Below are 13,631 nucleotides of genomic sequence, written 5' to 3' on the forward strand. Positions count from 1 at the left end.
TCGTTGTGTTTTCATTACTTTAGAATGAGCCATTTATATCTACATAGGGAGCGGGTCACCCAGCCATGTTTCTACAGTAGCCCAGAACGGCTTGGGCTGGTGTCGATAAGGTTACTCGCTCCCATCGCTCTCTCTTGCTTCGCCACTCACCTCCCACCGCTAAGCACTGGCTCTGCTCCAAATTACCATGCTACTCTCACACTGTCAAGTCAGGTCAATTTTATTGTATAGCCCAAAATCACAAATCACAAATTTGCCTAATGAGGCTTTACAATCTGCACAAGATACGACACCCTCTGTCCTTTACAGTACGACCCTCTCACTGCTCCTTTAAGAAAACATAGGCTATTGCTATATCTAACAATGATTGAAATGTAAAGTTAAAGTATATTTCTAATAATGACTTTGATTAATCTATTTGCATCTTTGCCACTAAACTGTTTATTTATAACTTATTTAAAAAGGATAATTATTCAAATAGTTTTCTTCCAAATCTTGTTCTCTGTTAAATGGACAGTGTGAAGGATTTGGCGGCGTCCAGTGGTGTGGTTGCAGATTCGCTCGAGTACCCCTCCGCTCACTCCTCCCCTTCCAAGACTGCGGTAACATGAGCCGCCAAGTGCAAAACCGCGGTAACGCCATTCTCGTCTCGCTCAGAGGCCATTTGGACCACGATAACACTACTTTAGGACCAACAGATGTCAGATGGCGGCTGGCGGTACCACGGTTTTGCACTATGCGCCTCACGTTATAGCAGTTTTAGTGTCGGAGAACTACGGTGGCCTTTAGGTAACCCAAAAACACGAAAGGCTCTCGTTTGAGCCAGTGTTTGGTTTGTCCGTTCTGGGCTACTGTAGAAACATGGTGGTGCAACATGGCGGACTCCGTGAACAGGACCCGGTCCCTATGTAGATATCAAGGGCTCATTACAAGCTAATGAAAACGCAACACTTTTTCAGGTGATTATACAATAATGGAAACATGGTTATGAATATTATATTCCATTTCTGCTAATAGATCCCCTGAAATGTTACACACTGTTCCTTTAAGTACTGCAAAGTATTATGATGATCCTTTTGATACTTGTAATTGAACTTGCATGATTCATATTCCCCTCTCTAGATGCTAAATCCCAACACAGTAGACATATAGATATTGTGAATGGTGTACCTTAGTGTTTGTGTCCACTAGTTGCCTTTTAACCTTATTCAGCTTTTCAGAGGAGGCACAATCTTTAAAAAAAAACTTTTACAATAACACTTTTTACAAACCGACCAATCACAGCAATGGATGTAGGAGTTTAAAGCTCATTGACATTGTTTGCAATGGCAGAAACATCGGAAAAACTCTGATTATATTGAGTAGACAAAAACTGTTCCGTTTTTAAATCCCTATATTTCCCTACGGTGGCATAGTACTGGCAACACAACCTGCTCCTCAATCCAACAGCATCACTCAGGCCTCTATATCCTGCTGAGGTCAGTCCGGTGACATATAGAAAAGGCTGACGAACTCCTGTAACAAAACGGAAGCATTATTTTTGTAGTCTTCTTCTATTACGTCTGAATACCTCTGAGCAGTATATGACAAATTGTGGGCTGCCTCAGTTGTTTCTTCAATCTTCCAAATGATTTCAGCCTTCAGATTATCCGTGAAGAGAAGAAGTATCTGAGCACAAAACTGTGCTATTTTTCATCGGTATGGTAGGTGGCTTAGAAAGGGCAGTAAAGTCGTGTCCAATGCGAGTCATGTTGTCTTTCATTCAATTAGACAAACTCTAGCCCACACAAACGACATTGAAATAAATTGATGTAATGACAAAGAATTCATGCCTTGCAACAGTGAGAGGTGAAAATCCACCCCTGCAATTTCAGGCTTTGCACTTGGCATGGCGTGTAATGTGATCTCAGCTGAGTCTGAGGAAAACAAATCCTTTTTTTTTCTCTCCGTTTTACATACAAGTGGAAGTGTAGTTTGTAGTTATTTCAGGAGACAGAGAGAGAGCGAGCTAGAGGGGTTGCCGGTTCATTCTCCACCTATGCTATGGAGAGCAGATAATTGCTCCATGGCCAGAAGGCTTTGATTGGCTGGCTAGTTAGTGATCAGAGCAGCGAGATGTCTGGCTCTCTGTGGACACCGGGAACTCTGTAACATATGGCAGAGAGAAGTGGGCGGAAGTTTTTTTTTTAAGATGCTCTAATCCTCATTTTCTTTATGACCTCTTACACGGGTTACAATGTCATGTAATGCCATACAATTTTAAGTTAGCCATGGGTATTTCTAGCACTTGTGAGAATTGAAAATGCAAGTATAGATTTGACCACAAGCGTGCACCGCGTGTCAGACCTCCATCTCAAAACTGTTTCAGATAGATTCAAGTTCTGAAAAGACTTGAAACATGAAATCTCTTCAAACAACATATTATTATGTGCTTGAAGGTATTATCCAGTCTTTTTTCGGCACAAAGTTTTGCCAGAACACTTGTTTGGATTGTTTGAAAAAGTCAGTGACTTTAAAACCTGGCATAAATAATTTCCAAGCTTACGTTTTATTTTGTTTTCATGCACATGCTACAGTATGTGGCAGCTGTGCCAGTTTTAAAAGATTGTGATTATATTAGTACTCATTCACAGCTCTGCTTTTTAACAATGACAAAGTAAATATGCTGTTTAAATGTAAACACTACACACAAAGTAAATATGTACTGCATATACACTATTTACAAAAAGTTATTGGTAAAATAATATTGTTGTCCAGGAGGTGCAGAATGTCAAGGCAAATACATGGCACCTAGGGATGTAAACGTGACAGTACTCGTTTTTCTACAGTACCGTAGGTCAGTGCTTGAGACTAACTTCGTCCCGTCCCGGGGACAATAGAACATGCGTTTGGGACACAGTTATCTCAGTATTGACGTGCCCTATTTTTTCCCTGATAATGCCACATTGTGAACAACAAATCTGTGTTGAAATCAGCAGGACAAGAGTTAACGTTAGCTGTTAGCTCCATGCAGGACTGTGCTGCTTACCGGCTGCTAACAGCTAACGCTAACTAGTTAGCTCTCGTCCAACCGATTTCAACACAGGAGGTGCCATTGATTTACATTATGATGCATGCAGACTCTATTCAGTAAAAATGAGTATAGGGCGAAGGTAAATTCTAACGTTGTCATGATGTGTTGTAAAATGTAGTTTTACAAGATTTTACAGTTGTTTGAAGGAGGTGTTTTCACAGCAATATAAGATAGATAATAGAGAGGGAATTATGACCCGTTTAACTTCCTAATAAAAACCAATAGGTTCATGCAAACGGTAATAAAAGGAGTATATGTTGAAGTACATGGGATTTATTGATTTACCTTTGTTTTTTACTGTGGTATCGAATTGGTATCGAGAATCGTAGAATTCCACTTGTATTGTAATTTCTGGTATCGTGACATCCCTCATAGCACCACAAATGTGCTGTTTTACTTAAAGGGGAGCTACAGACATTTTCAAAATTCATACATGTTATTCCTATGGTTTAAGACAGTCCAAAAAATATTAGTAAACATGAACAACTCTCTCCTAAATCCAAAAACTAGAGTGCTAAAACTCAAACCTGTGATATCATAGGGTATAAAGTGTGGAACTGCTCCATAGACGATGAATGGGGAAAGATGTTATAGATGACACTATGAGCTGAGTATTTGGGAATTTTTTTGTTTCACAACTGAGAACACTACAATAGGATAAAGTTCATTCGGGTATAAAAAAAGAAAACAAACATTCTGTGGGTCCATAAAATCAGCCTCCCATTCATTATCTATGGAGCAGACTTTATACCCCTATAACATCACAAGTTTGAGACTTGCTTCTCTGGTTTCTGGCTTTGAGAGAGAGGAGCTCATGTTCACAAATATTGATTGATCTTTACAAGCCCATGGAAATAACATATTGGAATTCTTAATTTGGGTGGCGTTCCCCTTTAACTTTAAATTCTATTGGATTTGGTGACATTTCCATGCCAAAGCTCTTGAGTGAGGAAAGGGTTTACTTAAAAGGTTGTGTAAACTAACAATTACCCAATTATCCTGTTGATTCCTCAGAGAGATAAGTATGTCTCTTGACTCGCTCCCATCAAATGTAACCAACATTATTATGATGTCATAATTAGACAAGTCCATAAATATTTGGACAGGGAGATGACATCATAATTACTCTAAATGATATGTACCATAGTCAACTGAAATACCAGGATGTTTTTGCGACATTTATTTTATGCGAGAATGGAGCTTATCGGGGTCAAAAGCCTTCTGCACACCGGGTTGTTAAAAGATGTTCACCAGCGTTTCCCTCTACAGAGATCCAGCTCTTTGACAGAAACAAAATCCTTCCAAAAACCCCAGGGGGTCCTCAGTGGTTAGCGAGCTGGAGGCTGCAAAGAAGACCTCTTTAACATTATACACACACCACACATTGTTAGAACAGTATCATGTTGTTGTGGACCTCCTTTGTCCCCTCTCTTTGCCCTGTCTGTAAAGAAATTGGGGTTGATGTTTGTGATGGCAGGGATCCCTCTCAACAAACAATGTCGAGAGTGAAAAGGGGATTCTTCCTCCTTTCACTCCGGAGCCTTCTAGTCCGCTGCAAGTTTACATGACCCTTCAACTCTCTCTCTACACAAGCTGTTGAGTTTTGTTCAGCGGCTTCTGTTCGGGCATATAAGGAGGCATTGTTGCCCGGGTCACAGCGGAGGGCTGCTAAGTTTAGGAGTTTACGTAAGAAGGCCTTTCTAGCTGGCTCAGTCTCTTGACAGATCATGTGAAAAGACACCAGGCCACAACAACAACAGCATGCAGGAATATATTTTTGCCTGTCATCTGAACGAACACAAAATACCTATTTGAGAAAAAAGATGTCCTTGATGTTTGCACAACTGTACACCGGCTTGTCATAAACAAAAAAAAAAAACTTTTTTTTTTTTCTCCAAACTTGTTTTAGAATGTTTGTAGGTAATTTATATCCTCTAAATTGTCTGCACGCCCTGTCCTGTCTGTCAAATGTTCGCTAGAGTGATGTTGAGTTGTTTACTCAAGCACATCAACTCACTTTTCACTCTCACTTAAATTGAATGAGCTCTCTGCATCTACAATATTTCACTGAGCCTGTTTGTCAATGTTGGATGTGTCCATCACGGCATTCCTTGTTCAAGGAAGACAAGACAATGGATTTATTAGGGAGACAGATGAACTTCTTTTCAAATCCCATCATTCTGTTGAGTGTCTAAAACCTCGACAGTTGACGCGCATATGACAGCTGTCACATTCATAACAGTCTAAGTCACAAACAAGCAGGAGCACGTAGGATGTTGTGTCTGAAAATTCACAGTGCAACGTAGCTTTTAGTAAAGTGGAGTCTGCCATCAGGGCTCTGTGTAGGATCATAAAACGCTTGGCATTTTGACTTCATGATTTATCTTGCCTTGAGACATAATTTGGTCTAAGCCCGCAGCGAAATATATACTTGGATAAATGCTATGGCTTTGAGTTGAAATAAACAAATCCCTAATGCCCTATCAATGTCCTTCCTGTTGGAAACAGAATAACTCCTTTCACTTACCAAAAGGAATATATATCATCAGATAAATGCTCCCTAGAAATGGGAAACCAGGGACAGGCTTAACCACTTCTAAGCCCTGCTTCCCCGTAGACTTGTGTTTATGATAAAGGGTAATGAATGGAAAGTGGATTTTATCAGTGAAAGATGGAGGAATGGTTAGCTTGAGTGATGCTTTTTGTCCCACATGGCACAATCAAGGCCTATTTTTGAAGTATTATCCCTCGTGTCTTTGTAGACCAATTTCTGTGGATATTGGCTGTGGGATTTTGCAGCCCCTGCTGTACTGTACAGTATGAAGGGCGGTCCAGTTATCTGGAGATACAGCAGTATTGCTTGTCATGCAAATCACAAAGACGGCTACTCGCATAACGTTCAGGAAACTTTAAGTGTTCTACAGTAGGTCGCACTAGCAGTTATATTCTTCAATTTCACTTGCTTTGGTTGCACAGAATTAAATCTGGTTGTGTGTCTACAGTCTCTTTGTCTGTGCTCTCATCAACTTTCTTCCTAGGGCTGCAAGATTATGGCCAACATGATTCACGTTTATTTTTGATCAATCTAGATCACAATTATTTATCCGGATTATTCATTGATTTAAGGGGCAACATATTGTTATTGCTCTTTCACATTTAAATAAACAGAGCTCTGCTTTTGCTACCATGTTGTGCTACATTCCTGCTAATAGGGCTGGGACGACACAACTATCTCCCGATTTGATACTATCACGATACTTGGGTGCCGATTTGATATATTATTGCGATTCTACAAGTATTGCGATTCGATATTATGATTTATTGCGATTTTTGTTAACTTTTTTAACACTACACCATGGGGAAAAGTTGAATCATACACTTCTAGTGACTTTTACTTTGGAAAATATCTAAATGAATACAGTAAAAATGTTGATGATTTTCAGCATGTATTTAGTCAGAGATGTCCTGAAGTCAAATATATCAGTAATAGTGAGGAATTATTAATTAATTAATATTTTCTTTTCCAGAAACCCCAAAATGTGTTCGACGTCGGCCGATTTGACCACGGAGATGAGAGTGACTGCTGGCTTGACCGCACGTTACTGTAATACGATAACTTTACCTGTCCATGACAGAGTTAGCATGCAGCTTTAGCCATGATGCCTAGCTCTGCCTTTCCTGGCAATGTGTGAAACCCTAAATGTTTCCATACTTTACTGTATGTGTAGTGTACTTTGGACTTAAAATGTGAGGGTGCAGGCCGTATCCATGAGGACCCTCCGCCGTTTTCTGCTTTGTCGTTTCGACTCGCTGTGGTTAGTTTTTTGATTTTTGATGTATACGGAACAGATATGACGTCAAGTTACTCAAACTACAACAACAAAAGCAGTAACTTCCTTCTACCTCCGCATAGACTCAATTGAATCAAATATATCGATTTTGGCATTAAAAGTAAATTTCAAAATCGTAAAACAAAAGACCTACCTTTACCCAAAATTAAATCAAAATGAATTAGAATTAAATAAAACAGAGCACTGCTTTCTCTTTCACTTTCACATTGTGCTACATTCCTGCTTATTAACAAATAGTTGCATCAAAATAAGACATAAAATATGGTTCTTCTTTCCCTGTTTTCGGTGCATCTTTGTTTTGCTCATTCAGGAAAGTCTTCCATAGGCTGCCGCTTTAGGGTACACACGCAGCGGCATGACGGCTCCTCAAAAGTGAAGCCCAAACGCGATTGATTTGATATGCAGCGGAGTTTTCTATGAGCGGAGCACACATTTTAAATGTCAATATCGCAGTTGCAGTCATGTTCATTTAATTGCGAGCAAGCCAAAAATCTTGATCGCAATTAATAATAGATTAGTTGTGCAGCCCTATTTCTTCCTATATAAACAAGAATTACACAGGGCACAGAGATCCGTTGTTTCGTACCACAATGCCTCATCACATGCATCTGTTTGCTTGATTTCTTCTCCATCTTGTCTTCCTGCCTGTCTTTTTCGTTTAACCTGGCCTCGGTGTCCTTGCTATTGATCAGACCTGGCATTGAGTTGATTCAAATAAGGCTGCTCAGTGGGCATAGACACTCCCACCATCTAGATTGGATCACCATCAGGAGAGGGTTTTCCTCACAAATTAATGTGCAGGCTCAACCTTCCCTCCAATGATTTCTTCTCCATGAGCATCAGTAGAAAACATTTGGTCTTCCAGAGTAAAAAGAGTGCGCACTAATTCTTGGTGTTAGCGAGTTAAACAACTCTCATCTGTTTTAATCTGTGCTTCTAATGGAGAAAACAAATAATAAAAGGTTACTGCTGATCAATAGCCTACACAAACACAAGCCATCTGTCTGAGAGATTAATAAATTATGGTTTCATTCAAAGAGAAGGGATAGACTTTTCAGTTTTGGTGATTTATTTTGTTCCTGCTTATTAACACCTCGTGTTGTCCCTGCACAGGACTGTTTTTTTCATCAAGCCCTAATTGACTGTAGGGTTTTGCTGAAGTGTATTATCAATCTCTATCTGTTTTGTGTGGAAGGACATTGATCAATGGAAATTGCTTTCCTTTGTTGACTGAATTGGACAGTGTTGCCGGCCACTGCCCGGGCCACGTAATGGAGCCTATGAGAACCAAGCCACCGGATCAATAAAGCATTGAAATAAGAAGATGAAATTCCCCTTTTCTCAATGATTACACGCTCAATGACTGAATTTGTTAGATTTCAAAACTTTTTTATCTTCCTTTTGGTGTAGAAGTGATTCAGTGGAAAAAATAACGGCCAAACAACCATCTCAAGGATTTTTCTCTCTCCTCTCAGCCTCAAGCCCATTAAAATTCCTCTGAAGTTTTTTACATATCACTACATCAAATGCACATAAATTATGAATGTCTCATATAGCAGTCTTGCACTTGTAGCCCCCGGGTTCCCTTGAAACTGATTTGGTGTCTATGAACTTTGTTGTTACAAGGGCGAGAGAAAATTGGAGTAATATGCTCTCTGTGTGATTCATCATTCACAGCTCATAATGCAGAACATGCCATAATAAACATCTCCACCTTCATGTATTACTTTGAGATTGTGTTTGTTTCACCATTAATGAATTTACTGTCATAAAGTCGGTTTTAATATTCATGCTGGAGAATGACTTTGTCATAATAGGGCTACACGTTTAGAGGCCCAGCAGGGGTGACAGATGCGTATTTCAGGCATCGGGCAGACTGGGGTTTTCTTCAAGATGCTCGAGGGTTTGGAGGTCAGCTGAGTGCACATGTTCTGGTTATTTTTTTTGCAACAGTAATCATTCGCATTATTACTTTAAATAGATTGAAACCTCTAATTGAATACGATGTATTTGGGGAATCACACCAACCAGTGTGTGCCATCTTTGCTATCACAGTGTGGGAATGGGAACATATGAGAGAGAGAGAGAGAGAGAGAGATAGAGAGAGATGCAGTGTAAACTTCTATTCATAAGTTTCCCGGTTTTAAACTTGCTGTACAAGTTCGACTTTTAGTGGAAATAGTAGGGTATAAAAAAACAAGTATTTAACAAAAAGGGACACATTAAACATTAAACAACTATTAACATTACCATTAACAATAGGTAATTAAACCATATGTGTCTGATGGGATTGAGTGTTGCTGCGTTGTCAATCACAGTACCCAGAAAATCTAAATTTGGGAAACAATGTGGGTCTTGAACATAGATGAGTGGGGTTAAAGGTAAACTGTGTAGGATTTGGCAGCATCTAGTGGTGTGGTTGCAGATTGCAACCAACTGAATACCCGCCCGCCCGCTCCTCCCTTTCCAAGACTGCGGTAAAGGGAGCTGCCAAGTGGAAAAACATGGTAACGCTGTTCGCCTCGCTCAGAGGCCATCCTTACCATAATAACACTACTTTGGGAGCAACAGAAGTCAGACGGCGGCTGGCGGTACCACGGTTTTGCACTCTGCGACTCACGTTACCGCAGTTTCACAAGCGTGTCGGAGAACTACGGTGGCCTTCAGGTAATGTAAAAATGCAAAAGGCTCTCTCTAGAGCCAATGTTTGGTTTGTCCGTTTTGGGCTACTGTAGAAATATGGCAGAGCGACATGGCTCACTCCCTATGCAGATATGAAGGGTTCATTCTAAGCTAACGAAAACATAACGATTCTTAGTTTCAGGAGATTATACACTAATGAAAAAATAGTTATGAATATTATATTACATTTCTGCTAATCTCCTGAAATCCTGCACACAATTTTTTTAAGCAACCAAAATTACCACAGCTAAGATTGCATAAAAGACCTATTAGTCAAGGCCAACCTGTCCCAAAACATAATTCTCTTTGAAATTTTAAATTGCCTTTATGGGAAAAAAATTTTTCAAATTGCTACCAATACCCAAACTTCAATCAGATTACTAAAACATAAATAAAAAAAATAAAAAAAGTACCTCCTTCAAACTGGACAGAAAGGGCCCTGGAGTCTGTTATCATTACCATACCCATTGTTTGACCCCGCAAACAGTGTAAAATCTGTTACACACACTATCTTTATAGTTTTTGACACCACTGCTCAGGGAAATATGTATTGTATTGTATATGTATTGTTGTGACCGGGCATACTCACACTCATAATGTAGCAGCAAACAAATTTGACATCAATTGACTTGCGCCAGTCTTAAAAATGGCATAGAGAGAGTAGTAACGGGTGGTAGCAGCTGACAATTACCAGCTCGTCTGCATTTACTGTACATTTGTCAAGAATTTTAGCCTTGGGCTCGACATCAAGCTGCGTCTGTTTTGGCTTCCTGGATATGATTTATCCCCATCAGCCCAGCTGAGGTTCTCCAGCTGTTTGTGTGACGGATACTTGTACACTGGCTCATGCTGAATATGCTTTTCGAAAGCATCCATATCCACTGCTGCGGGACTCTGTGGCTTATCCTGATCCCCGGAACATGCAGGCGCAAACGGCTGCGTTTTTAGGCTCAGGCCTCCCCAACACGCATCACCCCTGCCCCCTGTAGGGAATTAATACAACAATAGCTTATACAATACTGTATAAGCTATGAACATCCATACTCATGTCTCCATGGACGCAAATACTAAAAGCCCAGAGCATTTAAATGTGTTCTATACGATATTCAGAGCATTAATATAGCAGCAAACAACTATTTGCTATGTAAAGATATAGAGGAGTAATGTCTACCTGAGCAGAGAATGAAGTCGCTCTCCCTCTGTGTGTGTTGTAATCAGAGCTTCTCCGTGCTTTGTTGACATCGCTGGGCCAGCCGCGCATGCTTTCAGTGCATGTGGAGGTTAACACTGTTAGCTCTGTCAGCACTTTTGCCGTTGTTTCCACTGTTAGCGCTGTTAGCACCGTTAGTATCGAGCCTTCAGCTCAGCCGTCGCCGTGTTGAGGGCTGTACGGAGGCAATAGAAATGCTCCCAATCTCGCATTTAGCACCTTTAAAAAAAAAAGAAAAAAAAGTAAGCTTTAGATCACTTTGTTTGATAGTATTGTTGATTGCATTATTTCAACGCAGTGCAGAATACAAGACAAGAATGAAACCCAATGGTTTTAAATCATTTCAGATCAAATACGTATTGTATCAGTCAAAAACGTAAAGGTTGGGTGTTGAGCTATTTGAGTCACTTCTATCTGATTTTGTCAGTACATACTGTATGTACATACATACTCAGGCATTGTTTTCTCTCACTGACTACAACTGCATCCAAGGACAGCATCTGACAGTCTGTTTTCACTCATGACCTTATTTATAACGTATTTACTACTCTCACATGTCCCTAGGGTTTCACTAAACTCGGATTCCCAGGCTTTGAGAAAAGCAGGCGGTGTGTCCTGGTGCCTGACTCATGTCTGTTCTAACTTCTAACCATCCCCCCCCTTTTCTAAACTTGTAACCAGCTGCACATCAAAAGGAATATGATTTATTAGGGGTGCAACTCCCCAGGACTTTGAACAACCATCGACTTGTTTATCCAAGTTAAAATTCTTGGCCACATCCATATATTTTCTGTTTGCCCTTTCATGTGGTTCTGCAGGGATACATCCACTGGCTGCTGGGGTTGTAGTCCACCTACAGTAAAAGTATGTCGGCTGCTAATGTCACTCATGAGGGATCTGGGTCCGGGCCATGGCAGTGACATGGATCAGTTCTGTAACTGTTCCTTGAAGGCATTACATAATTGATGTATTTTCATGGTGCTGCGGTTAGTTGATGGCACACGGGTGGTGATTCTGTTAAGAGCAGGCATCGCTGACTCTTTTCCCTTGAAGCTGCCCATCTTTTAGCCCTCGGAATCCCTCGACCCCCTTTTTTTCCCCCCCTGCCTCTCTCTGTATCTCCCAAATGGAAAACATGTGGCAGGAGTTGTCATTTGTTAACGTATGGTAGTAAGAGTGAAACAGGCCAGGGGATGGCTCATCAGGAACACTCATTCAGGATGATGAATGTAGCCAAATACACATTTGTCCGTAAAACTTGCCGAGTGGATCAGCATCATTAGGCATGAGGAATAGGTGGAGCCCGCTGAGAAGTGAATGCAGCAAACAGATGTTGCAGATTTTCACCGGCATCTTTCATCCAGAGTACCGTCATTAATAAAGTTGAAGGTGATCCTCGTGTTTTCATCTAATAAGACCAAATAAAGTATGGTGGGACTCTCAGGAAATTGCTGAATAAACGGAATATCGCCATGGCTTCTTAAACAAGGTACCAAGGTGCTCTGTTTGGTTTTGAAGTAAGGCTTGGCTACATGACACTGTAGTTAGGATCCTCAATGTAAAGTGTATTAGTCAGCACATGCTTATGAAGTCTTCAAAGGAGTAGATTTCAGGAGAGAAAAGCAGAGGGTTATGTTATGACAAACGTAAAAAGGACAAGTAATATTTTTTGGTTCTGTTTTGGGATAGAAAATGGTACAGTTGAAATATAAGGCCACACTTTTTAATTTTAACACCACCGAGAACTAGGGCTGTGTATTGAGAAGAATCTGGCGATACGATACGTATCATGATACTGGGGTAACGTTTCAATATATTGTGATATATTGCGATACTGTAAGCAAAGGCAATATATTGTGATTTTTTAAAAATACAATTTTAGGAAAACTGTAATAGTATAAAGACCACACCAGAAATACACCATTTTTGAATAAGCAAAAATAACACATTTATACTGCATGCAATAGGCAGTTCAGGGCAAAAAACATGCCGTTTTTATTAGCATAAACTGGGCATATCTGTAATGGGGAGACTCGTGGGTACCCATAGAATCCATTTTCATTCACATATCTTGAGGTCAGAGGTCAAGGGACCCCTGTGAAAATCACCATGCCAGTTTCTCCTCGACAAAATTTAGCGTATCTTTGGAGCGTTGTTTAGCCTCCTTTTCGACAGGCTAGTATGACATGGGTGGTGCCGGGTGGTACTGGATTGGATTGGACTTGGTAACAATGGATTCCTTAGGTTTTTCTAGTTTCATATGATGCCAGTAACTTCACTCTTGCTTTAAAACTGAGCCCGCTACATCCTCAGAAATATCGAATAGCGGCCAGGCCCGACAGTGTTTTTTCGGGCCATCTGTGTTTTTGAGAAGTATGTACAGTATCGCACAACATAATATATCGATACTCATATGTATTGACATTTTCTTACACCCCTACTGAGAACCTGAAACTGGTTCTGTGATAGAATCTGACAATTGTGTTTGGTGTTGTTGTATACTGTGTCAATCTTGAGCTGGCCTGTGTGTGTTTTTTCCGTGAGATGCTGAATAGTTGCAGCTGATGCCATGGCTATGTCAGGTGACTAAGCCCCATGTTCAAGCAGCTTGGCCCCGTTGTAGAGGGCCTCCATCTTTGTCAGCCTTGTCTCATCTTATAAACAGGTCCAGACAGAGAAGCTTTACCATGAATAATGCCTCAGGTCCATAGAATCCCAACACCTATAAATCTTAATAGAGGTTCCCAGATTCCAATGGGCGGCCACATTTCTTTCCCACCCTGCCCAGCTCTATTCCACCTCCAATGCGGAGTCT

The 13,631-nt window shown here is 40.5% G+C and overlaps 1 protein-coding gene across 10 annotated transcripts in view; it reads left to right on the forward strand.

Annotated features, from left to right (window-relative positions):
• lrmda (leucine rich melanocyte differentiation associated) overlaps positions 1-13,631 on the forward strand; it is a 351,320-nt gene that overhangs the window by 190,002 nt on the left and 147,687 nt on the right. The window lies entirely within an intron of this gene.

The sequence above is a fragment of the Sebastes umbrosus genome, chromosome 10, assembly GCF_015220745.1.
Source record: "Sebastes umbrosus isolate fSebUmb1 chromosome 10, fSebUmb1.pri, whole genome shotgun sequence".
In the NCBI taxonomy this organism is placed as follows: Eukaryota; Metazoa; Chordata; class Actinopteri; order Perciformes; family Sebastidae; genus Sebastes; species Sebastes umbrosus.